Here is a 27,532-nt window from a genome sequence, read left to right as displayed (position 1 = left end):
CTGCAGCAGAAAGGGGATGTCCTGGGTCTTGTGTGACAGGGATGGTTGTAGGACACCCAGTTGGTCCTATGGACTCTACCAGAATCCCTCCCTTCCTTGCACTGGTGGAAGGTTCTTACCAGTCCTGTGGCGGGAAGCAGCCTGTGTGGATGGTAGGATGCAGGCAGGGACCTGTATTTCCATGGTTTTCATTTTGTGGGGTGGACTGTACCATTTGTGACACATGCTTTTGCCCTTACAGTCCAGAGATGAATGTCCCTCTGGGTATCTCTGTAGACAAATGTTCTATTAACAGGATCCATGAAGGAACAAATGGCACAGGCAAGCATGAATAATTTGAGAAGAATTTAATAAAGGGGGAGATTATAGCGGGGTGCAGGTGAGGGGCGTCGTGCAGGGACCTGGGACCTGTACAGCCCCAAGAGACAAGGGCAGGGGCCAGTTCCAGGCACCTGGAAGGCACTTTGACAGGAGTAATGACCTTGCTCATGACACAGTGATCTGCAGGCATGCCCACAGGGTGATAGCAGGAGAATAGACACCCTGGCACTCGTGTCTTCCTCTTGCTGGGCCTCCCACTGGCCACACCCGAGAGGAAGCCAGAGGCCAGGGAGCACATCGAGGCTGCGGGTGCAAGTGAGGCTCCTGGGTGCAGAGGAGAGTGGGGAGGGTGGAGGGAGATCCCAGGCACACTGGCTTGGACTGGACAGTCTCTAGCTGACACTGGCTATCAGCTATTCCATCTACTGTGCCCGTTGGTCCTTCAGGTAGAGGAGGACTTATCTCCTTGTGGACCCCCAGGCCCTGGTGGGTGACCCAGGTCTGTGTGTGAGCCACATAACTCCCCTGTTTCTCTGGTGTGAGAAACACCCTCTGTTGGCCCTTGACATCCAATGGTCAGAAGAGGAAAGGCAGGACAAGGCAGGACCGTCTCAGCAATGGGAAGAGAGTGCTCATTTCTTCTGAAGGTTTGCAGCAGTTGGCCGTGGCCACCCACCATTCCCGGGGTGGGGAACGTCCCCGGTGGGAGGGCAGCCCCGGCCTGGCCGTCACACTCCAGATGCACCGTAGTGGATTTCTCCAGCATGGAAAGTCCAGGAGAAAGGCCACGTCTTTCCAGAGAGTTATGAAGATGGAGCTACTTTGATAAATCATAAAAGTAATACATGCTCATGGTAAACATGTCAACATGAAAAATACAGAATGGCATACAATAAAAAATAAAATACTTTTGGTTCCCGCCCCCCCACCTCCCTCCCTAGGTTGTGGGGGCTCACTTACCGGTCTTGTGTCTTGAAATCAAAAACTATACCGGATTCTTCTATTTCTTTCCATAATTTTATATGCAATCAAAACACTTTTTTTTTTCAAGGTTTAAATAGATTTTATTGTGACAAGGAGGGCCCTACTGAGTGGGGCCTTATAAACCAAAATGTTTGGTCCCAGGATGTCACCATGGAGAAATCAAGAGGTCATGATTGTAGAAGAGGTCACTGTAACTGAAGGACATGATCCATGGAAGGCCGGCCAGGAATGCAGTAGACATGATCAGGCCAGGCCAGGGGTGGTCAGGTCACAGGGTGAGGGACAGGACAGCCCCCTTCACTCCCGCTTCTTGTAGCTTTCCAGATGTGACAGGACCCAGCCCGATGGCAGGAGGAAACACAGGAAGCAGGAGGTGAGCCCAACGGCAACATCCATGGTCCTGAGCTGCTCCCACGGCGGCTTGGAATGGATCTGGGCACGCTGCACCGGGAGCCGCTGGGTGAGGCCTGTTAGGCCCCTCAGCAGCTGCGGCATCAGCACAGACATGACCGCACAGAATGACTCCAAAACACTTTTTAAACGTAGGTGGGATCGCATTGTGTGTGCTGTTTTGCACCTAGTTTTATTTTGTTTGGCTCTGGGCATCTGACCAACATCCAGGCTGTCAGCTAGAGTTATGGTCACTTTCTGAAGACCGGGCCATCTCGCTGAGGCCCCTCACCCCTCACCCCCCCACTCACTCGTTCAGCAGCCCCTTTGTTCTTTGTTCTTTGGAACTAACAACAGGCCAATTAACACCAATCTGTATGAATCCACCATCCGGCACCATCCATTTGCTCCCTATTCAGTCTACTATCAGGTAATTATTGTCTGTGCTGGACAATGAGCACAGGACAGTAGGGACCAGACAGGCAGAGAATCTGCCTCCACTCCCCTCTGTGTCTCTAGCGGTGGTGGACATGGGGGATCAATAAACGGCTGTCTCCCTAATTCTTTCTCGGTTGGCCAGAGAAAGCCAAGATTTCTTGCTGAGTACAGCATTCTACTTCCTTATAATTCATATTTAAACATCAAAAGGGCCTCCATTTATTTATTTATTTATTTATTTATTTATTTATTTATTTGAGACACAGAGAGACAGGCAGAGACACAGGCAGAGGGAGAAGCAGGCTCCCTGTGGGGAGCCCGATGTGGGACTTCATGACCCCGGGACCTTGGGGTCATGACCTGAACCAAAGGCAGATGCTCAACCACTGAACCACCCAGGAGCCCCAGATCATAGTTCTTGTCTTTTCTTTCATTAATGTGACGTATCACGTTGATTGATTTGTGGTTGTTGAACCACCCTTGCATCCCAGGAATAAATCCCACTTGGTCGTGGTGAATAATCCTTTTAATGTACTGTTGGATCCTATTGACTAGTATCTTGGTGAGTATTTTGACATCCGTGTTCATCACGGGTATTGGTCTATAATTCCCCTTTTTGATGGGGTCTTTGTCTGGTTTTGGGAGTCAAGGTAATGCTGGCTTCACAGGATGAGTTTGGAAGTTTTCTTTTCATTTCTATCTTTTGAAACAGCTTCAGTAGAATAGGTATTATTTCTTCTTTAAACGTTTGATAGAATTCCCCTGGGAAGCCATCTGGCCCTGGACTCTTGTTTCTTGGGAGGTTTTTGATGACTGCTTCAATTTCCTTGCTGGTTATTGGCCTGTTCAGGCTTTCTATTTCTTCCTGTTTCAGTTTTGGTAATTTAGAAGTTTCCAGGAATGCATCCATTTCTTCCAGATTGCCTAATTTGTTGGTATGTAGTTGCTCATTATATGTTCTTAAAATCCATTTGTATTTCCTTGCCATTGGTTGTGATCGCTCCTCTTTCATCCATGGTGTTATTAATTTGAGTCTTTTCTCTTTTCTTTTTAATAAGTCTGGCTAAGGGTTTATCTATCTTATTAATTCTTTCAACAAACCAATTCCTAGTTTCATTGATCTGTTCTACTGTTCTTCTGGTTTCTCTTTCATTGAGTTCTGCTCTAATCTTTAGTATTTCTCTTCTCTTGATTTTTCTTTAAATACATGATTTTTTTTAAAGACTGGCCAAGTTATTTTTTTTTTAATTTTTAAATTTATTTATTTATGATAGTCACACAGAGAGAGAGAGAGAGAGGCAGAGACATAGGCAGAAGGAGAAGCAGGCTCCATGCACCGGGAGCCCGATGTGGGATTGGATCCCGGGTCTCCAGGATCGCGCCCTGGGCCAAAGGCAGGTGCCAAACCGCTGCGCCACCCAGGGATCCCAAGACTGGCCAAGTTATTAAACAGGATTTTTATTACTTCTGGCACTCATCCCCTTATTTTTTTTCTGGTGGTATATTGTCAAGAAGAAACCATAATACAACTTAGAAAAATTTGCTTTGCAGACAAAGTAGCCAGTAAGGAGATGAATATCTGGGGGTTTGATTGGAGATTGTCTGGACAGGCGCAATCAGAGGGATTGTGATTCCAGTGTAAGGTTTGTCCTGTTTCCAGTGCCTAACATATGTGGGATCGGCCAGAAGGCCTGCAAAGGAGGCATCTGCCAGCTGAGTTCCTTTTCTGTGAAAATAAAAAAGGAATGAAATGTTCTTATCAAGCAGACACCCTCATTATTGATCATTAGTAAATACAGACAGATGAAAAGTTGTCTGTTTGAACAATAAGCAATTTAGGATCATGTCAGAATGTGATGCTTTGGGGAAAGGCCAAGCAAACAATAGGAATAATGTTGCTTTAAGATTCTTTATAGCATTTCATTTATTTTTTTCTTAAATATTGGAAAGTATAAAGTAAAGAATATGACTTTAGACACAAACACACACACACACACACACACACACACACACACACACACAAAGAAACCCAGAGGAAAATTTAAACAAACAAACAAACAGACCAATTCTAAGCATATGGAATAGCATGTGCAAACGTCCAGGGGTGGGGGCCAGTACTGTATGAGGGAGGGAAGTGGAGACTGGAGCCTGCCCAAGATAAGGCTGGAGGGACAGGCAGGTCAGACCATGGCAGCACCTTGTAGGCCACACAATAAGAAGTTTGGGCTTGGGCAGCCCGGGTGGCTCTGCGGTTTAACGCCGCCTTCAGCCCAGGGCATGATCCTGGAGACTGGGGATCCAGTTACACGTCGGGCTCTCTGCATGGAGCCTGCTTCTCCCTTTGCCTATGTCTCTGCCTCTCTCTCTCTCTCTCTCTCTATGTCTCTCATGCATAAATAAATAAGATCTTAAAAAAAAAGAAGTTTGGGCTTTATCTTGGAGCAGTGGCAAGCCTTTGGAAGGGAATCAAGCAGAATGTGCATATGTGTAAAGTAATCAAATTTGCATTCTAAAAGATGTCCCTAGCTACAGAATGAGGGTTGAACTTGGGCAAAGTAGGGGGACACAAGAGGATGCATGAAGAGCCATGTCAAGGCTTTTGGAACATTCCAGGCAGAGGTGACGCTGGTGTGGCTCAGGGAGTAGAGGATGTAGTGCATCACTTCATCGTCTGCCCCTTGCCTCTGGATTCTTTGGTTGGTCCCATTTGTTTTGTTTTGCTTGGTTTTATTTTTTTCTATAACCAGCAGTTTTGCCACGAGCATTCTTACATATCTTGGTAACCTTTGGTCTGTGTCACTGTAAGGTAACTTCCTAGCTGTGGAACATGCATGGTTTCACGAACACACGAAATGTGGGTAGCTATTGCTCAAGTGCCATTCCAAAATGTTGCATCAGTTCACACACACACCGCGATGAGTGCCAATGCCTGCACACCCTTGCTAGCGTTGGCATTTTCTGCTAATATGAAGGATAAAAAATGGCATCTCATTTTTAAAAGTTTTCTTTTTAAAAAGTTACAAATGAGGTTGAACACGTTCATTTGCTTATTCGGTCATTTGAGTCTACTTTTCTATGAAGTGTCCCACCCTTTGCCCACTTTTCAATCAGGTTGACAAGGCTTTTTCTTTTCTTTTCTTTTTTAAGATTTTATTTATTTATTTGTGAGAGACAGAGGCAGAGACATAGGCAGAGGGAGAAGCAGGCTCCCTGCAGGGAGCCCAATGTGGGACTCGATCCCAGGACCCCAGGATCACTGAGCCACTCAGGTACCCCTCTCTTTCTGATTTCAATGGGTGTAAAGAGGTGTTCTTTTGTGGTTTTGGTTCTCATTTCCTCAATGGCTAATGATATTGAACATCTTTTCGTGGGCTCATTTTCTATTTGTCTATCTTCTTTGGAGAAACGTCTATTTAGATCATTTGCCCAATTTTTAAATAGGTTGTCATTTTATTATTGAGTTTAAGAGTTCTCTATATAATTCCAGATAAGAGCTCCTTATCAGATCTAGAATTTACAGCTGCATGCATGTGTTCCTAGCTGAGCAGATTAGAATCCATCTTGGGACTCTGCTGTTGAAATCACAGGGAGAGACCTTTTGTTTTCCTGCTACCCACAAGTTGGCCGCACATTCATTTTAAGCATAAATTCAACCAGAGCAACTCCCACTATTCTTTCTGGGCTGTGAGGAAAAAGCCGCCTGCAGTTGGGGAGAAAGGACCCAACATGAAAAGAGGAGCCGAGGTGAGTGGTGGCAAATCAGTCAAGGCTGACCTGTGCTAAATGCTGGTGTCCAGCCAGATGTAAAGCAAAGAGACACCTGGATTTTTCAGATATGCAAGTCAATATCTTTGTATGTTTTTTCTTCACATAGCAAAAGTCCTGAGCAGTCTAGGAAATGTGAGCATGTCTGTTCTACTAAGGGCTATTTAGTTTTAAAAATCAAAGATGTGGGGGCAGCTGGGTGGCACAGCCCTTGAGCATCTGCTTTTGGTTCAGGGCATGATCCCCGGGTCCTGGGATCAAGTCCCACATCGGGCTCCCCACAGGGAGCCTGCTTCTCCCTCTGCCTGTATCTCTGCCTCTCTCTGTGTTTCAAATAAATAAATAAATAAATAAATAAAATCTTTAAAAAAAATTTTTTTCAATTTATTTATTTATGATAGAGAGAGAGAGAGAGGCAGAGACACAGGCAGAGGGAGAAGCAGGCTCCATGCACCGGGAGCCCGATGTGGGATTCGATCCCAGGTCTCCAGGATCGCGCCCTGGGCCAAAGGCAGGTGCCAAACCGCTGCACCACCCAGGGATCCCCAAATAAATAAAATCTTTAAAGAAATCAAGGATGCATATTGGAATTTGTGAAGGGCCCATTACAATATTCTTATGCTTTCTCTCCATTGACCTGTTAATGTATTAATAGATTTCCCAATATCGAACTACATTTTGGTCTAAGGATGGGTCCCCCTTGGTCATTAAGAAAACATATTTGCTGACTTTTAAAAAAGACTTCAGAGCACTATTCCTAAGTACAGGGTCAGTGGGGAGGAGTCTGGAAACTAATGGGTCATCATCCACATCTAGGCGGCCCACAAAGTTTTTTGGCCCCAGAGTGTCTCAGAATTGGGGGAGTCAAACCATCGCTCAGCTTTTCTTGAAAAGCCAGTTGTTTCAGTGAACCTGGGTTTCCATGTGGTGGACCAGCTGGGGTGGAGGGCAGTCACCTGAGCACTCACTGGCCACGCTCTGCAGTCCCCAGGGCCGGTGCTAGCAAGTGTGCACACCGGTCATCTTGCTCAGTCAGGGTCATGCATTTTAGTCACCTGCTTGGCCTGTGAGGTCACTTGAATTTGTGCCTCCTTGAATTTTCCTTTTTTTGGTGCTGTTCTTTCCCAGTAGTTGTGGCTCTGGAATAGGATGACGTGTTCTTTGTTGGAAGGTTAGAAGAATGCACATGCTGGGAGAATGCACCTGTGAGAATAGCTGGCTTAGGTGTATGTCAGAAGTATCACTTTCATTTTGTCCCAAACTTGTTTCCCGTCCAGACTCATCTGGGCCTGTGGGCCTTCCTGTCATGGCTGCTGCCTGAGAACTGCTCCAGTGTCACCGCCTGCCTTCCTGTGGCCTGAGGGCGCCGTGTGTAGAGAGGACACATCAGAGAGGCGTGGGCAGCCCTTGCCTTTGATCTGAAATAGTTTCCTGTACAGCTCCAGGCTCACCTTCCAAACACGGGGGTGCGCCTCCATTTCCCGGGAGGTAGGAGACCCATCTCTGACCTTCATATCCTTCTTCCAGCTCAGCCCAGAGCCCTGGAGACTGGTGTGAACAGCCCTCAGCCACCGTCCCCTTTCCACTGGCTGCCCAGCTAGCGGGGGGCTCCCTCGGTCAGGGCCCCACTGCGCGCTTCCCCAGGCTGTGCCCCAACTCGGTCCGTCAACTTCACTCCAAAGTGGAGGCTGTTGGTGTGGATTCTCAGGCTGCTCCCCACCCCTCTTGGCCTCCTCTTTCTCCCTCTAGCCTGGAAGGCAGGGGAGCAGTTCATGTCACCCTGCTCTGGCATCTTTCATCTTTATTCTTTGTTGTCATTTTTAGAGGTGTGTGCTTTCCAAGGTTAAGGACATCTGAGTTTGTGGGAAGGCAAGACATAGTCCTGAATGCTTAATAAGGCAGGGTCGCGCCCTGTGTTGGTCAGGATCCAGGGAAGGAAGGTGAGCGTGTGGTGTGATCTGCGGCAGAACTTCCAGTTACTCTACAACTCAGTTTGTTCGGATAAATACTCAGCATTCTTGACAAATAATGTTGTGAGAAATGACTCAGTTGCACAGATTTATGTCTTGTTGAGGAGGGATGTGTGAGTGTGGAGCAGAGATAACAGGATCGTGGATATTTGTAAGATGATACAAAAAAAAGATCTGATCCGACCTCGTGCTTCTGGGTCGACTGTAGCCGGAAAGCGTGGTTTGAGGCCATATTTTCAGGGACCCGTGTGAACATGAGCTGTGTTCGACAGGACTGTAGTGGACATCTATGCTTTTGTCTGTTTGGTTCTTTCTTTTGTCCTGTGGTAAGAGAGCATGACCTCCTGGCCAAGGGGATGAACATATGATCTCAGCCAGAGAAAGTCCTCCAATGGGCTTTTTCCGATGGGATCTGGGAGAGAGAGGCTTGCTTTTCTTAGTGTCAGAGTGCTCTGGCCCATGTGACAATGAATGTGAAGAGAATGAAACCAACATAACGACCGAGAGAGAGAGAGAGAGAGAGAGAGAGAGAGAGAGAGAGAGAGAGTTCAAGGGCCAGTCTTCTCTGAGGTTGGCTGCCTTCCCACGACCTGGCTGTGGACTTGATCAGCCAACTCCACTGAGATCCCTGGAGTCAGGTTTGGAGAATTTGCAGAACCCCGACTGATGGACAACTCCCCCCCACCCCCCACCACTCGGGGGCAGGTGTCAGAGGCTGTGCGAAGTCACAGCTCTTACACTGGCTCCATACTTCCGGTTCCTGAAGAATGAGAGCCACTGGTTTGTCACAGAAGATGTTAGAGCAGATTCTCTGTTAGAATAGCAGTGTGACTCCTGTTGCTTTAGTGAGCAGGGTTTTCATTTTGGATATTGAGTCAAAAAAGGGTCATGAAGGTAGGTGTCTGAGAGAACCAGGGGTCAGAAGAAGAAGAAGGATGCTCTCTGCATTCCCTTGCAGGGAGGGGTCCCTCTGGACGTGATATGGCCATGGGGTCAGGGGTTGAGATGGGAAGAACTGTGGAGGAAGGGATCTGCCTTTTCTGAGCTTCAGAGGGGGTGCCCTGTACTATTACCAAAAGATTTCAGACCCTCCTTAGGGTGACCACCTACCTGTCCTGATTTTTCTGGAACAGAAGGGCCTTACCAAGATGTGGGATTTTCTCTAATAACCCGGAAAACCCACGTGAACTGGGACAAGTTGTCTCTGGGTCATTGCTTCTGTGAAAAATTTGTAGCTAGGCTCTGTGATTGGAGGTTTGTCATGGGAGGTGAGTTGAGTTTTTGTTTTCTTTTCTGACCTAGCAGTAGAGAAACATAAATTTTGAAATGCGCGATAACTTCCCTGAACTGAAGATCACATGTTCAAAATGTGAGTGGGTGAACAGAAGGGTTCTCAAGGCAGCTTGGAGATGCAAAGCCTGAGAGATGTGCTCTCATTCAGGAAGACTGTAGCACAAGTGACAGGACAGCATGAGACCACTGAGCTTCTTTGGGTCGAGAAGGATGGAAGGAGAACACAAGCCCCAGAGCAGAGAGGCTGCTGAGGGCTTGGGTGGCTGCCTGGGAGTGAAGGGGAGCAAAGGAGTAAAGCCCCCATGGGAAGAACTTCAGGCTGTGTAGACACTGCCTTCCAGCCGTGAACTTGGAACAGCTTAGAGAAGCCTATCATGCGCCATCTTGAATCTGTCTAGAATGGCTGCCTCTGCCTCTGTGCTAGAGATTAAATCAGGATGAACTTAGGTGTCACCATTGGGTTCCCTGATCAATGCACCTTGTTTCCTATTTTTTTTCTGACACACAGGGAAGCCTTGGGTTTCTGGAAATTGTTAAAGTCATGTTTCTCCCTCCTCAACTCAGTTATAGACTTTGTAAAAGTATAGGGTAAATAAAGAATGGGTAAAAAAGTCTCTAAATTTCCACAAATCCAGACATGCTGCTAATAATTTCATTCATGATTTTCCAGTTTTTAAAATGCATGTGTTTTTTAAAAGTGGGATTATACTATTTCATTTTGCAACCTGATTTCTTTCACATATGTGCTTTCTAAGCATAAAATGTGCACATAGATACACATCACATTAGAAGCACATCCTACACTTACTCAGGATCTTGTTTGTACCCTGCGCCATTTGTGCATGTCATTATATCTTTTGGAAATCTACTTGTGGTGGCTCACAACACTGCTACGTGTGAATGCAAAATCATCTGGTTAAGCATCTCTCTGTTGGGAATTTGACCTCTTTCTAATTTTTGATATTAAATGCTCCACGGAAGCATGTATGGACCATGCTGGTTCCATGGATCCATGGATCCTGGAGTGACTCTGCTTACTTCCCTATTATTTCCTTAGGCTAGATTTCTCAAGGTAGCTTAAGGAAGACACACATATTTAAAGCTCTTATTACATATCGACCAATTGTTTTCCAGAAAGATTCAGCCTGTTTATGCACTTTCCCTGAGCACATGATAATTTTTCTTTTTGCCTTTACTGATTGAACTCTCCAACTCTAGCCAGAGTTCCATATAACCTTAAGAAAATATTTGCCAATTTGATGAATTAATAAAAGGTATTTTGGTTAGTGTTTGTTTGATTAGTAGTGGGGTTGATTTTTGTAATGGAATTATTCTTATTCTTTTGTGAAAACTCTTATTTTTGTCCATTTTTTTTCTAAGTAGTCTTGATTTTTTCTTAATTAGCTCGTACAGATTATGAATACTAATCCTTTGCCATTTTATTGAAAGTTTGCAATTCATTGTCTTCTAATTAAATTCAGAACTCTTTTGTTCTACACTCAAACTGTTTTAAAGTCAAATTAAGGACAGCCCTCTTGGGTCCCCTCCCTCATCGGGAACTTTGTACTATTACTTTACTATTGCTCAATACATTAAAAAAAAAAAAAAAAAGTCAAGTTGGCCTTTTTCTGTGAGTTTGTTTCATTGCATTTATCCTTAGAAAGTTCTTACATTAAACTTCACTTATATAGTATTTTGATTATTTTATGGTTTCATTTTTTTTTTAATATTTGACTCTGAAAAATCTTTTTTTTCCCTGTAATTTTGAAGTAATTAAAAACAGGAAAAGTGCAGAAGCTAATTTAACAAATACTCGTATAACTTACCAGTGGCCTTTAACAGATGCTATACTTTTGGCTCATTTTCTTCCAGTATCTACAATGCCAGAAACCAAATGTTCCTGAAATCCCGAGTGTGCCCTTCTCTGGCCCCAGTTCTCCCTGCACCTCCTCAGAACAAGCCCCATCATGAAATCTGTGGATGCCCCCAGGCCCGAGTCTCTATGCTTTTGTTCTATTTTACACCCTGAAAACAATAGAGAACTTTATTTCACATATATATATATATATATATATATATATATATATAAAAGGTGAAGAAATCCTATCATACTAATATATTCTGTGGCTTTTTTTTTTTTTTTAACCCCAGATGGTGTTTTTTGAGACGTGTTCACTTGGATGCTTGGACCTGGCATATTGGACAGGGGTGTGATCGCCCAGCACTTGAGTTGATCCTGTCCTCTGATCTGTTCCCCCAGGGGACTGCACGGGGTGCATCTGGCTGCTTCCCTTCAGCCCACCTTGTACACAGTGGGACTCTGAAGGGTTGTCTTCGAATGTGGGGTCTCTGAGATGGGGTTCAGTGGGCAGGAGGGGGCCTGGGGACTATTCTTAGATGGACACTGGTGGCAGAGAAGGGCAGGAGGCAGGTGAGCTGTGGGAAAATCAGGCCATGATTCAGGGTCTGGAAGGCCCTGCCAACCCCACAGAGGCCTCCCAAATGGGGAGGACCCTCTCCTCAGAGTTGCCATGAGTTGGTGTGGACATCGGGGCCTTCACCCCTCTGCATGTAACAGTCACTCAATGTGAGCCGCACTTGGCGAAGAGTGTGATCTTGGGCACAGCTGCTGGTTTCAGCCAAGCCTTGTTCAGAAGAGGGCCGAGCACCACCAGCATGTCCAGCAGCTGGTGATTCAGTCCTTCCATCCTGAAGGAGTATCTGGGCAGCGCATCTCAGTGTCCGTTGCTCTCGTCCTGTTCCTTCCCCACCTAGAGAATCAGACATTCTCTGCAACACTGGAGAGCTGAGATCTCCAGGGGAAATGGAGCCACTGATGACCTTCTCTCTAGGCCCTCCTGATCCAGGTGTAGAGTGTTTGGTAATTCTGCTGCAGGCCTGACCCACTTACATTTAGGACTATTTTTTCCTCAGCGGTTCAACCTCCTTTGGTCCTATCTGTACTCTGTGTTGAAAAAAAAAAGTCTGAAGTTATTGGCATGTAGATTGGCTTATTTGTTCATTCACAAGTATTTATTGAATGTCTACAGTGTGCCCAGGCATAGCTCCAAGGGTTGTAGATACAGTATTCAGCTATTACATCGGAGGGAAAGGCAGACAGTAAACTAACACAAATGTATAATGTAATGATAGGAATAAATTAAGTGGAAAAAGATCAGGTCAGATGAAAGGGTTAGAGAGGGGGGAAAGGAGGCATACATTTGTTTAGATAGGGACCTTGGAAAGCTTTTCTGATAAAGTGACATTTAGGTAGAGACCAAAAAGAAATGAAGGAGTGATAAGTATGAATTTTGGGAGAAGGACATTCTAGGCAGAGGTACAGTGTGTGCAAAGGCCCTGTGGCAGAAGAAAGCTGGCATGTTCAAGAAACATCCAAAAGGTCAGTGTTGCTGGATCAGGGTGAGGAAGGGAGGCATAGCAGATGCTCACAGAGGTTGCCAGGTCACACCACGGGAGGCCCTGTAGAGGATCCTAGGGAGTTTCTCTTTTACCCTGATTACGATGAGAGCTTTGGTAGAGTTTGAGGTGGCAAGTGAGATGACCTGACTTAGGATTTAAAAGGATAGAGATTCAGGAGCCAGGAATGGAAGCGAGAGGAATTCCTGCAGGAGTACAAGAAGACAGGGCTTCACCTGGGAGATCGGGTGTGTCATATCCAGAGCCCTAGATGGACCAGGTCCACTAAGGAGTGTGAGTATCGATGGGGATGAGGTCCCAGGACTGAGTCTCATGGCTCGCCAGTGGGTGGAGGTCAGAGAGAAGGTGAGGCCAGTGGAGAGCCAACAGGAGAAAAACTGGACAGCGAGCTGCCCTTGGAAGCGTGGGAAGGCAGCGATCCAGCATGAGGGTGAGATCGCGGGGTCAAGGCCGCTACAAGGCTGCTAAGGGCACCGCCCCGGCCCTACCGGCCTCTAGAGCGGTTGTTTGGCCATCCCCACTGGAATCCGGAGGCAGGGAACTTCAACATGTGCACTCCAACCTTGTCTTGGTCGGCCTTGTTAGATACGATCTGTGAATGGAATGACTTGTTTTGAAGAGACGGGGTCACTGTATTTGAAGACAGAGCCCTCCTCTCTGCAGCCCCCCGGGGGACTCTTCCCGGGAGGTGGGCTCCGGGGCTGCTGCCTCCGCCAGTGCATCTGCAGTCCCGCCGGGGGCGTGCACCTCCCGGGCAGTCCCGTCCTCTGGCTGCACTTGTTCATGCACCGCCCTGAGCTCCTTCTGCTCCTTACTTTGTTGTAGACCTCGTTACAGCCCTCGTGGCTTGGGGCCCAGCTTCCTGAACTCTGTGGATTCTCATTTTATGTGAGACGTAAAATGTCCTTTTCCTAAATATAATTTTCGACTTTATTAAAACTCTGTCTAATCTGGTTTTTGGCAGAGGATCCACTGGGCTGTATTTATTGGCCATACGATTATCTACTTAAGCAAGGAGAAAAGAAATCAGAGCTATTTAATGAGGTCCAAAGCCAAGGCAGCCCCTGGAGTTCCCTTTGGGCTCTGCCTTTTTTGAATTACAATGGAAACTCAAACTGTGGGTGGAGAGAAACAGGGCTGCCTGGGAGGCAAAGAATGGCCACCCCTGTCTCTGGAGCACGGTGATGAGCCTTGCTCCCACTGAAGCCAGAGGTGGGGGCTCCTCTGTCCTCATCGGGTGTTAAGCTAACGCCTGCATGGGACGCCTGGGTGGCTCACTGGTTGAGGGTCTGCCTTCAGGTCAGGGCGTGATCCTGGAGTCTCGGGATCGAGTCCCACATTGGATTCCCCACGGGGAGCCTGCTTCTCCCTCTGCCTGTATTGCTGCATCTCTCTATGTCTCTCATGAATAAAAAAAATCTTAAAAAAAAAAAAAAAAAAAGCTATCCCCTGCAATACCTGGGAGAGTTTGTTTCTTGCTGCTTGGCAGACAGAACTTGCCTCTGGGGCAAGATTCATGGATCCCCAGGTCACCACTGCTCCAAGGCTTCTTTGCAAAGAAGAGTGGCCTGCAGGTTCCGTGTGCTCTGGTGGATCAGACTCTACCAAACCCCAGGTTATGAGAGGCTGAGAAGCAGCACCTGGATGGGGACATTACAACCGCAGACTTTGGGAAAAGCTCTGAAAGCCTTTATCCCCACACACATTCCTTCGTATTTTTGTAAAGCTTACCAAAGTGCTCCCTAACCCGCCTCACTTCACTGGAGCTGCCCCATTTCCAGGTGGCTTAGGAGAAATATCCTTTTCTGCTTAAGACAAAAGCTGTCTGCATTCATGCCCGTCTTCCTGGAGAGTGGCGTCTTTCATGGGAATGGATGGTTTCTTGTTGAGGAAGCACCTTGGTGAGGTGAGGTCGAGAAGGATGAAGCCACCTGAGCACAGCCTGGCTGGCAGGACAAGCTCAAGGGACCCGAACTGCTCCACGTAACCCCATGGAAGAAATGTGGGTTTCCTAAGTTAGCCCCAGAAAAACAGGAAGCCAAGCGGGCTTATGGGGGCCTGCGGGTTCCCTTGTTTGTCTTGTTCTGCTTGCAGAGCCCCTGGCATATACTAGGTGCTCTATGGAACATTTGTAGGATCAATGGCGGAGAGGAGGGATGTTAAGAGCTGCTGGGGAGCATCCAGATCAATCTGTCACAGTTGAGGCTCTGGGAGTTCGCACCATGCAGCTTGGACATCAGAAGGATACGGGACCCAGAAAGACTAGAATTGGAAACCCATTTCACTGATGGGAAGCTGAGCTCAGAGATGTCAACTGATGATTCTAAAGTTAAGAAGTCTGAGTAGGAGCATTAAGGCTTGACCTATATAGCCCTGCTTATTTGTTACAAGGGTGGTCACTTCATCCGCCCTGGCAGATCCTAGGCTCTGAGCGCTTCTTTTGGGGTCGTGGTCTCACTTTATTGAAGAGTAAAAGAACATGGAGTGGGTGTGGTGAGTCCATAAATGACTATATATTAAACTATTGTTCTCTGGGGAGGAGGTAGAGCTCATCACAGCAGTGTGTGTGTGGGGGGGTGTCTTGGGGAATAAAGCCCTGGGTTGGAAAGCAGGAGACCTGGCCTGTTGTCTGAGCTACACCCCAGCTCACTGCTCAGCCCTGGGCAAGTCACTTCCTCTTTGTAGATCCTTGACCTTGGGATCTATCATGAGAGATCTTTTTAGACTTTGTCCACTGTTCCTAGCTCACATTTCTGTCCTTGAGCACTGGATCCCCAGAGTCTCTGGAGGCCCCTCCATGCTCATTTCTGTCAGTCCTGGACGTCAGAAGTGGTGGCGGGAAGAAGGCCGGAGCCAGGCTGCACTCCAGATGGAAAGCCCCCTGCGGGCAGCCCACATTGCCTTTCTGTCCAGCTTTTTTAAGGTTCTCTGACTGCCACGTTCTCTGTGCTCTGCCCTAAGCCAGCTAAGGTTACCCAACTGACTGCTGAAGCCCAGGGATACTGGAAGCATCGCAGGTCTGAACCCAGCGCCGTGGCTACCTCGCCTTCCAGTGCGTTCCGCTCGGACTCTGGGCTCATCTGCAGCTGCTGACCTTCCTGCTCCCAGGCCCAGCCCTGCGGTCCCCGCTTACCTGGGACTGAAGCATCCACAGAAAGCTCAGCATCCCTCTCCATCCTCGTCCATCTCCCCACCCTCCCACCTGCCTCTAGAAGAGCCCCTTCTGCAAAGCCCACCCTGCACCTCTTCTTCTCCCTGCTGCTTCATTTCTCTCTGCCCAGGCGACATGCAAACTCCTGTCTGCGGCCACCGCTTGGGCTGCTCCCTGGGAATTCCTGCTCTGGATGCGCCTGTCACTCGCTCAGCCAGGCCTCCCCAGCAGGGTCGGAACCGCTTCTTTTCTGATTTCCTTTATTGAAAGCGTGGTACAGCTCCTTGCTCTGCAGTTTCTACAGCACGGATGACAGGGCTGTGTGTAAGAGACCAAAGGTTTGGCGATAGGAGATGGGGATTCGAAAATACTCAGGAGAGGCAGTAACCACCCCAGCCCCACCCCAGTCTTTTTTAGTTCCACTTTTAGATTTTTTTTTTCTAGATTCTGGATCACCGCCTTGTAGCTGGGATCCAGTCTGGGTAGGAGACATTTCTGTCACTATCTCTCTTCTCCAGGGTTTGGGGGTCCCCGAGCTTGTTTCTGTCAGTGAGGGGATTCCAAATTCCCGTTGGTGCGGGAGACACTCGTCTTCTGCCCAGGCTCACCTTCCACCGCAGAAGAACACCCGTCAGATTGTTTCCATGAACAGGAACAGAATCGTCTGCTCCTTAATGAATGAGGATGGCTCAGGTTGCAGCCAGCTTATGAAGCAAATGTTTCCTTCTCTCCTATGAGTGGTCTTGCTGTCCCTGGTCACCTACTCCATTAGAGACACTGTATTTCCCTTCCAGCTTTTTCTCTCTATTTTTTTCTTTTATACTTTGAAGGTTGAGTGGGGCTCCTCCGCAGATATCATGGGGGATACTTAAGAGAATGCAGGTGCACGCAGCTTCTGTTCCACAGTACACGACTTTACCTTCACTCACTTAACATTTTCTGAGTGTGTCCTCCATGCCAAGGATTTTGACAAGTGCTGGAGATGTATCTGTGGAGAGATGCCATCCCCATCCTTCAGAGGGCACACGCTGGAGAAGGAGAGATCCACGCCAGTAGTGACGACCGTGAACCGAATGCACAAGTGGAGTTCATCTGGTGGCAGAAGAATGGGGTTTGAGACCTCGGTCTCTGTGTTGCTAACCCTGCAGAAGTCCTGCAAGATTGGAGCAAGTCTTCACAGAAGAGACAAATGTTTACACTCCACAGCGGGCAGGGTGGGACTTGAGACCCTGGCGTACCCATGACCGGTGGAATGTCCCTTTCATTGGGCCATACGGCCTCTCACCAGTGAGATGGCCCAGAGAATTCCAAAAGTAGAGAAAAAAAATCATTGCAGATTTGAGCTTCCTTAATTCTTGGAAGGCCTATACAGGATACATTTAAAAGCACCCATTTGCACGAGCATTATTTTTCGTGACTATCACTCTGATGAATAAACCAGAGATTTGGAGAGAAACATTTTTCCATGAACTGTGGAATTCATCAGAGCAAGGATACTAGTGGCTGCTTTGTGCTGGCACATCGTGAGATGTGGCAGAGAACAGAGGAGCCCGCTGGAGGGATGACTTTTGTCCTGCAGCAGATTTCCTCATCTATTTTCCTAATTCTTCAAGCTTAAAAATTATTGAAGAGTCTGAACTTGTAGAGACAATTTTTTTAAAACCTCTACTCGTTGCTTGTAACTGTTCTATGACAAGTCTCCCATCTTTTTCCCCTTCATGCATCTCATGCAGATCTGAATGAAGCCTTGGTTTAAAACTTTGTGATGTGTTGGGTTACTGCTCACTGCATCTGAGTCCAGCCTGGCCTCAGCCCAAGGGATCTGGAGTGGATGGGCTTGAGCCTGCCTTTTGCATTCATCCTCTGCTCATGGGGGTCACCCTCCCCTCCGGTGTGTTTGGAGGTTGGTGCTGCCAACCAGCATCTGGGTACCGGGTGCTCAGATGGTGCTCCTCCTTGGGGCCCATGAGTGAGTCCTGTGGAAGACCCTCTTGGAAGGGGCCTCTGCCCTGCATACTTCCCTGGTGTAGAAGATCCATTCTTACCTGGTGTGACCTCTTGTTATTCCCAGAAGCTCCCACTTTGATGGTCTGTCTCAGAGCTTCCCATGGGTGAGATTCCCACACCTGCTGGCCATCCCTTCTGAGTGGCATACTTGCAAGGAGGCTCAGTCCTGGATGCTGTTCACCACTCTATGCAAATTCACAGAGCCCTGACTCACCAATTTGAGGAATTCAAATGGCCACCTGCTACCCCACTTTCCACCTGCCCCCAGCCCTGGCTCCAAGAGGCTGGAAGCGTGTCCACACCCGATCCGTACGACAGCCATGCAACTGGCAGTAGGATGTCAATTTCCCTTTCTTTCAAGCTCCCACCCCCATCACTGTGAATGGTTGCCTTGGAGCACCTGTTTTTTTGGTATTGGAAGTGGAAAACCCCCAGAACTTCCAAAATAGTTGGATGAGTTCTGACTCCAATGACTCTTCCAGTTTCCTCCGTGTCCCCTGGGGTTGTCTGCTTAACAGATAGATTGGGGAGGGCAGGCAAAGCGATGGTTGGGCTCAGCTTCCTCTTAATCATCTCTGTAGGGGGGACGATGATTACTTAGAATGTAAAATATGGTTTTATTCAGCATGATTTCTCAGTTGCAGTGAACAAGTCCCACACGACACCCTACTGCAATTAAGGTAATTAACAATTCTCACTATATCAAACCAAGGTATGAATTAATTTACAAGAGGCACAGATGAAGCCTATGAAGCTTCACCTCAGGTGGACTCCCTCCGATGACCCCTTCCAAGGCCCTGGGAGGAGCCCTAGAAATGGTCATAGGCCTTTTTTTTTTTTTTTTTTTTTTTTACATTTGGAACAAACAAGATATTTTTAACCACGTTTGGTTAAGACCAGGGTGTCTTTCCACTTGGACTTCCCCTCTGCTCATTTCCCCTTGTGTCAGTTGGCATAGGAGTGGCTGCAGGTATATTTGGGTCTGGAATAGACTTAGAGTTACATCTATTTTGGGTTTGGTGGGATATATTTATGTGATTCACACTCACTTCCACGTAGAGTGAAATTGTTGTTCACCACATCCGTATAGGAATGGCTTTCAGGAACACTCGCTGACTCATTGGTGCCATGTTGTCACCAAGTGTAGGACCAGAGGTGGTCCCTTAATGAGCACATCCTACAGTGGCCAACACAGGAAGTAAGTGCATATTGGTAGAGAAACAAAGTTTGCAACACAGTCAGACCCAGCCCAGATTGTTTCCTATGTCCCACTGTAACATAAAGGAAATTCCAAGGCATCTGCCCAAATTAGGAAAGCAAATTCTGGTTTAAATTTCTGATGAAAGCAGCATTGACTTATGAAGATGAATTGCTCTCACATATAAAAGACACTTGACCAAGGGCACCTGGGTGGCTCAGTGGTTGAGTGTCTGCCTTTGGCTCAGGTTGTGATCCCGAGGTCCTGGGATGAAGTCCCACATTGGGCTCCCCACAGGGAACCTGCTTCTCCCTCAGCTTGTGTCTCTGCTTCTCCGTCTGTGTCTCTCATGAATAAATAAGTAAAATCTTAAAAAAAAAAAGACACTTGACCAAGGTGCTCCCAAATTTTATAACAATTGTAAAACCATGTGATACTGCTAGCGATCATCTGAGTCGTGAAACTGGAAGGAACCAGTTATAATCCTGATCGATCTCCCCAGAAGAAAGACTGCGTTAATTTTCTCTTCTTGCTACACACAATGTTACTGAAAACTGCCATCACGTGAACAGAATATCAAAAAGTATGCAATGTATATATAGGAAAAAAATATTACAGAGCAGTGTAAGTGAAAATTCTTTCAATGCTGTGAATTTGTGGCATTGATGTCTTTTAAACATTTGTGATTTGTTTTGACTCCCTCCCTCATTTGAAAAAGTCACTTTCGTACTTTGTTTTGGTTTGGTGATTTCATATTCCTTTTTCTTAAAGACGGTTCCTTAATTTGTTGAAGCTTCAGACCTCACTAGCTGGAATCAGCCCTTGGTCATCTACTGTTGGCTGCAGCCCGGCGTTGCGGGAGGTGCTGGACTCAGTCCTCCCACGTAGGGCTCTGCAGACTTGCTGAAATCATAGCGACCGGGTTCTGACAGGGCTCTAGTGAAACACGCTCTCCCCCTCACTGCATGTGGGGGTGTCACCAGCTGGACTTGTTTGGGGTTAGCTTGTTTAACGATAGGTACCAAGAACCCCACATCATCTTTGACCTAAACTCTTGGGAATTTATCCTAATCAAATATTTCGTCAGAAGAAAAAGCTCCACCTTCACCATGGCTTTACTCTGTAAACTCTGTGAGGTGGTTCAGACAGCCAATGCTCAGGGGCTCATTCCGAGCATGATGGTCCCTCTGACTGAAGTCAGCATGAAGAAGTGCTCAGAGTATCACGTTGAGTAGTCATCGATGACAAAACCATGTGTGCACTGTGATAGCAACATGCAAAAATCTCTATATTTGGACAATGACTGGAAGGGAACAGGGTGATTGCTACTTCAAAGTGATGAGAACAGGGGGAATTTTGTTTTCTATTTTTGCTTTTTCTTTGGTGCTGCCATGCTGATTTTATGTTTGCTTCCAAAGGGAAAAGATGCCAAGTGCTTTGGGTGTCTGCTGTGTGCACTCTCTTGGTTCACCCATGCACACAGGAGCACGTACTCACATGCACAAGCACATGTTCACACATGCTCGCACACTCACAAGCACACACCTGCTTACGTGTACCTTCTAGCACCTTTGTTTGTTCTCCTCAGCCACTGGTTTCTAAGTGTTGGCTCCAGAAACAAAGAGCTTGGAAAGCTCTAACCCCTTATACACACCTGTCAACCCTACCAAAGCTGAATTTTCTGGCTGGAGTTGAATCGTGTCCTGTTGGGCATCTCCCAAGCCTTCCTAAAAGATGGAGATGCAGGGTGCTCTTGCCTGGAGTTGACCCTACTTCCACGCTGGTTCCCTCAGGAACCTCTGCCTCACTGCCCACCTAGCACCTGTATTCACTAGAATTGCCTTTTCCTGTCTGTAAGTTTCCAGAAGATTCCAGCATCTCTTCAGGTTAACTGGAAAGATACTGAGCATGTCTGGTATCACCACAGCATATTCCTTAAAACAATGGCTCCACAGCTGGAGTAAAATCAACCAGAATCATATCTTGCTGCTCGCTTGCTGGGTGACCAGCAAATCACTACTATTTTTTCCTTTAAAATCTTGAAGAAGTTGGGCCAGAAGGATTGTAAGATCCCTTCTGGCTCTGATTCCATCACTTATGACCCATGAATACTTCTTATGAGTTCTATTTTGGGATCTGCAGTGGTGCCGTGCCATGTGATGCTTGCTGCCGCCCAGGGAGGAGGTCAGATGCGCTCAGGATGGCAGACTGAAAGAGTGTGAGCTCCTGCCGTCTGGAGTCCCAGGCTCCAGATCAGCAGTTTTCTGTACAAGGGGTGCTTATTCGTTTTGGCGTTTGAGTGTGGAGCAAACCCACAAGGCTCAAGCTCTGCTTGTGGATGAAAAGCACGTGGTTAGTGGTCTGACGTAGGGCTCTGGGGATGGAGGGCCAGACTTCGAGATGGAGGCAAGGAAGGGAGGCTTCTCCTTCTCCTACTGGAGGCCTTGAAGAGAACTGTAAGTCCATATTCCCAGATCCCAAGGGAGAGGGGTCGAAGATACTGGGGGAGATGAGGGCTCAGTAAAGCTTTTGATGGATGAAAGGGGCTGTTTTGCTGGTGGGATTACAGTTTGAGAAAACAACACAAATGCAATGGAAGATGTTCTCTAAGGAATCGACTCTCCCTTTATTTTGTGGTGAGTACAGTCTAAGGAGCTGGGTCGCCTCTGACAGAGACAGATGAGACGATGGTGAAAGGGGGCTCAGGGAGAACCGAGTTACCATCACCTGGCCCTGGACCCTTGGAGGATCTGTCCCGGCTCAGCGCTTTCAGGAAGGGAGGACCCTGGAGCATGAGAAGGGAGGAGCCATGTTTTGGGGGAACCTCTTTTTCACTCCCCCCCAGACTGAATCATTGTAGTTCATCGATTATTTATTCATATGAATTGAGCCAATGTTGAACACTGGGATAGAGAAATGAAGTGTCTGGGCCATCTGTGTGATCATAGCATGGGCTCCGCACAGGAGTTCAGGATGGCAGGAGTCCCTGTCTCTTGGGGAAGAGATGGCACAGGTGATCTCAGGTGAGGTCAGGTGAGAGATACCGCCAAGGCAGTACCACTCGCTAACGCACACGTTTTCCCCTGAGGTCAACCAGGCTGCTAAGGACACAATGACAAGTCTTAAGAATGGGGTCAGTCCCTGGCAGAGTTGTTAAGTCAAGAGCATATGTAGTGGATATACCACACGCCTGGGTTCAGTGCTAGATGGTGCAGAAGGGTTACAGAGGACCCCTGTCTGGCGGGATCAGGACATACACGTTAAGGAGCTTTCCTGCTGTACTATTTTTTCTTTTTTAAAGATTTATTTATTTATTCATTCATTCATTCATTCATTCATTCATTCATTCATGATAGACACAGACAGAGAGAGAGAGGGGCAGAGACACAGGAGGAGGGAGAAGCAGGGTCCATGCAGGGAGCCCGATGTGGGACTCGATCCCGGGACTACAGGATTGCGCCCTGGGCCAAAGGCAGGCGCCAACTGCTGAGCCACCCAGGGATCCCGAGTTACTGTACTATTGACTAAAGCTATTGTTCAATAGCTTTACCAGGGAGAAAACATGAAACGATGGGCCCGCGCTGCAGTGAGAAAAGCACTCTGGTTAACTCCAGGGTCATTACCAAACAAGTGGAAGGCTTGCAGAGTTCATTCTAGGAGATCTGGAATATGGAGTCAAGAGGTTTCCCTTGGGGCACGGAACTAGTCTGAATGAATGACTTGCATCCTGACAACATGCCGGGCACTGCGGAGGCCTGGTATGAGTTCCTTTTCCAGATCGTGGGCTCATGGGATAGAGACCTGGAGCTGAGGGTCCTTCCCACTCCGCCCAGCAAGAAGGGGCTTGGACAAGGGAAATGCAACTGGAACCACCCAGTGAAGGATCTGCATGCATCTACCTAACTTCAAATAGTAAAGTTAAGAACTGGAAAAATGAATCTCTGATGATAGAAATCAGAGCTGTGGTTGCTTGTGGCACGGTCTGGGGGATTGATTGGAAGGGCGGCAAGATGGAATTCTCTGGGGGCCATGGAAGTGTTCTTTATCTTGATGGGGGTGTAGGTGTTTTTCAAAATTCATAGGTTGCACAGGTAAAACGTGCATTTCTCTATAAGTGAATTTAAAAATATACAAAAAATACAGAAATGGTAGGGAAAATTATTTAGAAATATTCCTGCATGGGTCATACCTCAGGAAAGGCAAGAGTATATCCTCAGGCTACAACCCTAACCTGGAGAGAGTGACATGACAGGCAACATGCGAGCCTAGACGCCAGAGGACCCCAATTCTAGACCTGGGTTTGATAGCCCCTTGGTATCAACCACCATCTTTCCCTCTCTCTACCTCTGGCCCAGCCTACAGACTAAGGGAGTTTTACAAGGAGATGGATAAACTCTGATGGTCAGGGACTCTCTGTCCCCACTTCCCGAGACAGAGGCTGAGCCGGATGAGCCATGGGTGTGACCTGATTTGGTGATTCTTGTGATCTGAATCTCTTCCACATGTCTGGTGTCAGCCAGCTGAGGGGAGGGGGAGAGAGAGCGGGGCAATCTGATACCTCCAGGAAGTCCAGTGCTGGGCTGTTGCTAAAATTAGAACCAGGCTGCCGCTTACATCAAGGTCATTCTTCTCCCAGCCCCTCCATGAGCTAACTTCTCCCTCCCCCCCGGTGCCCTGCAAATGCTCATGACCACAGAAGCCCCGTCCCATGAGCGTCCAGTGATCCAAAGTGCAGAGACCAAGGGCAGAAAGGGGGTTCTAGACTCACAGAGGCCCTTTCGGATAAGGAGATGGGGAGCAGGTGAGAGGAAAGAGAACCGAATGTGAGGGAAAGGAAGAAGGAAAGCAGGTGAGCAAGTGAAGAGAAGTGATTAGCTCCTGTGCCTGGAAGGGAGCGGGAGTGGAAGATCTCTGTGCTCCATCCATCCTTAGCCATTTGCTGCAGGCTACACGGAGGTTCCCCCGAAGATAGCAGTCCATTCCTTTTTTAGACAAAACTCCAGAAGGATGAAAGCGTGTTCTTTCCAGGTCATTCATTTCAGTCGCATGCCTGCCAGAGGCCGGCGCTGGGGCAGGGCTGCAGTCCTCTCTGTCACCGATTGACCAGGATCTTAAGCAATTGACCCGATTGCTTGTACCTCATTTTCCTAATCAGCAAAGCAGACAGATCTACCATGTAGGGAACTGGGAGGACGCAGTGGGGTGCAGGGTGTGAGGGCACCTCGGAAGTATGTGAGCAGGCTGGCTGTCCCTGCATCTCACTGGAGATGTATAGATAATTTTAGGGTCCACTGGTATCAGGGACCTTACCCCACTGTGGGTCCTTGCTCCAAGGGTCATTTCTTCATCCCAGGTCTTCCCAACCCTCCTGTAGGATGAGAGCCCCTCTGGCCCATGCCTCTCCTGTCTGGCCCACCATGAAATGGTGAAAAGTAGCTCCCTAGGAGCTGCCCTACCTTGGTCCTGCGGGACCCCTGCTGTCAGAGCAGTGTCCTCCACCTCGAGGGGTAGATCTGCCTGCAGAGCTGTGATCCTGTGCTGTATTGAACGCAAAGTGCCTGATGCCATGGTGAGCACATAGCTGGTGCTTAAGACAACACTTGTTTAGTAGGATGAGTTATTAAGAATTTTTAAAAAGTCATTTAATCAGTCAATTTGTTAATTTGATGCTCTGGGCTTTTCAGCTGAATGAAAACAAGTCTACTTTCTTTGGGGAAAAATACAGTTTGGTACTTGATGGCTGAGCCATTCATCTCCCTAAGGCCATTCTCATAGTCCTTGTTGTTTGTAGTAATAACGTGAACAGACAGGAAGGCTTAGAAGGAGAAGCTGAGGTGTGTGCACCAGGCTCTTGGGTCACTTCCTATGGGACCAGCCCCAGGTTGCAATGTCACTGCGCTAGCCGCCTGGGGACCCTCACCGCATGGTGATTCTGATGCTCCGACATCATCAGATAGATCCTGTCAAGCAGAATTCAGAGAAAAAGCTTTACAGAACTGCTCTGGAGCGGCCGTGAAATGTCCACACTGGGGCTGCCCAGAGCAGAGCCACAGCCTGTAGATAAGAAAGGGAACACAGCTACTTTTCCTTCTGGGCCTCCTGGCTGTCCCTTCCTTCTACGTCCCGAAGCTCTCCTGATCTCTCCTCTCCTAAGGCACCTGCTGCTGAGGATGGTGGGAAGTCTCTCTCTGCCAACCTTGGGTCTGTGGAGATCTGTGGTGAGCGAGGGGCCTCCACCCTCAGGCCTCACTGGAGTCAGAGACAGGCCCCTCTGCTCAACCTGAAATGCCTCCAGAGAGAAGGGGACAGGCTTCTGGAGTCATGTGAGTGACGGGGACCTGCTGGCATTTCAGGAGCTGCTTCTGTAGCAAAAGGCACAGAAAGGAAAGAGAAAAAAAAAAAAAAAGATAGCTCCTTCTAGACATAACAATTTCAGGCTGAAAACCCTCGAGGTATCTCAGCAGGTGACTCACAGGGAAGCCCTGCTAGTCCCCAGGTGTATATGGAGACAAAACAGCCCATCTGGGATGGAAGCCATGTCTTTTATCTGCAGTGGTGGCCAAAGTGAGCACTTGGACTCTAGTTTCTTTCCCTGGCCTCCACACCTCCCATCATAGGATGGGGAGGTTGGTTGAGATGCTCAGCAGCCACCTTTTCTTGCCTGGCTATGGAACTCACAGATGGACACCCCAAGGCTCCCGAATTCTGGCTTAGCCCCACCTGAGGTAGCAAATACACACCAGCGTCTGCCATCTTGGTGGCCCTAACATGCACTTGTCTCCTTGCTCCGGGGCCTGGTGTTAGTCATGAACTTGTCTTTCCCCAAGAACTCTAGTCTTTTTCATTGCCTGCTATGACATCTATGAAGGTGCCCATGGTTCTCCCTTGAGGCTGACCACACTGGCCATGACCTCCTGATGAACAATGGGTCCCTTGACATCATCCAGTACAGAGTTCCACGGAGGGACAGTTCACTCATGCATGAATGCTGAGCCCTGCCCACCTCAGTGCGTGCCAGCCCCTCTATGGTCTGCCCCTTGAAGGGTGACTCTTGTCTCAGCTCTGGGACACCCCCTGCCTCCGCCTGCCTCGAGCTGAGGCAAGCTGGCCACCACGATCTTTGGGATGAATCTCGATGTGGTTTTTAGGATCTGATATGAAACAGACTCACACCAACGTTTCTTTCAAGATTTCTACAACTGTGGAGAAGGCCCTGGATATGGGCCACGTGGTCTCATTTCCTTGCAGACATCCCTTCTCTGTGAACTGCAGCCGAACACAGGAATCGCCCATGTGAAGACATCTGGGTCCTTTTGCAAAACGCTGGTTGGAGATGGGGCTGACTGTGTTACCTCATGTCTGTTATATAAGGACGCACTTGATAAATTTCTCCTTGAACACAGTGCCAGGAAAAATTTCTCTTTCCAATCTGATTCCAGAGTTATTGTACAATGAAAAGTATATGAGCCAGCCTGTTTCCCTTTCATCCAGGAAATTCAGAGATAAATCCAGCGTTCAGCTGTAGTAAACAGCTCATCCCAGGTGGCTAGAAACATATTGTTTCTGTTTTACCCTCACTTGTTCTTCTGAGGGTTGTGTTTAGTTTGTAAAGTTTCCTTAGACTCTTCTTGGGAAAGAGTGATTGCAAGGACATCCATGCACATGGTCACACAGCATAGATGTCCCCACTTTTACTGTCACCCCAGCCACGTCCCCAGTGCAGGCTGCATGCCAGGCACGGAGGGTGTAGGAGCAAGTGGCTTTACAGTTGGCCTACGGGGAGCCTCAGCAGACATAGAAAGAGCCTGAACGTGAGGCAGAGCAAGGTCAGCACTGAACTAGGCAATGGGGAGGAGGTCCGCCGGGCTCAGAAGAGGTCGGCTCTGGAAAAAGGACATCGGAATGGGGAAGACTTCTTGGAAGGAAGGGAGTCTCACCGGGAAGGATGGAACAGATTTTGAAGGCAGAGATGGAGGGGGAAGACCTTTTCTGACAGAAGGAACAGTTTGAACAAAGTCTTGCGAAGGAAAAAAAATCCATTGCCCTCCGCGTTTGGCAAAAACATGAGGAATCTCGTTCAGTTGGCAGGTCAGATACGTGGAGGAGGCATTGGGAGCTGAGGATAGTGCTCTTTTACTTTGCAATTTGGAAACAGGATTGGACCCAATGTAACCTTTTGTCCAACCAGCCCGTGACGTCCGCAGAGAAAGAGCGATTATTCCCTCGAATGGGTCGGGGGCTGGGGCTGCAGCCCGGTTGAGACCCGTTCTCGGGGACCCACTGGAAGCACGAGCACCAGTTCCCAGACCCACACCCGGCGCTCACTTCGCTGCGTGGCTCCACGTCTGGAAATACAGGAGGAGGACGGGGTTGGCAGGGCCGGGCTAGTGCAGCTTACCTCGGGGATGAAATTCAGAGCTTTGGGTTGTGTTTCCTTAAGGGGTGGGTGGGGTGGTGATGAGGAGCAAAGGGAGGAGCCCCTGAGCACAATTTACAGCCGGTTCCCCTAACAACGCCTGCAGATGGGTGAATTTCCGCGCAGCCGGGTTCTCTGTTCCTTTTCTGCTGCTGACGAGG

General features: G+C 48.0%; 1 long non-coding RNA gene and 1 pseudogene across 1 annotated transcript; both read right to left on the bottom strand.

Moving 5' to 3' along the window:
• Positions 1,369 to 1,829, bottom strand: LOC100686781 (cytochrome c oxidase subunit VIIIA (ubiquitous) pseudogene; annotated as a pseudogene).
• LOC111095237 lies at positions 22,354 to 27,327 on the bottom strand. The gene is made up of 3 exons (XR_005357116.1): positions 25,696 to 27,327; positions 24,412 to 24,915; positions 22,354 to 24,102 (listed from the first exon to the last, which is right to left on the bottom strand). It is a non-coding gene; the product is annotated as an uncharacterized LOC111095237 (long non-coding RNA).
• Positions 27,328 to 27,532: the final 205 nt, after the last annotated feature.

This window comes from Canis lupus, chromosome 3 (assembly GCF_011100685.1).
Source record: "Canis lupus familiaris isolate Mischka breed German Shepherd chromosome 3, alternate assembly UU_Cfam_GSD_1.0, whole genome shotgun sequence".
NCBI classification, from domain to species: Eukaryota; Metazoa; Chordata; class Mammalia; order Carnivora; family Canidae; genus Canis; species Canis lupus.
Note: the sequence above shows the minus strand (reverse complement) of the source record. Positions and strands in the feature narration are given on the sequence as shown.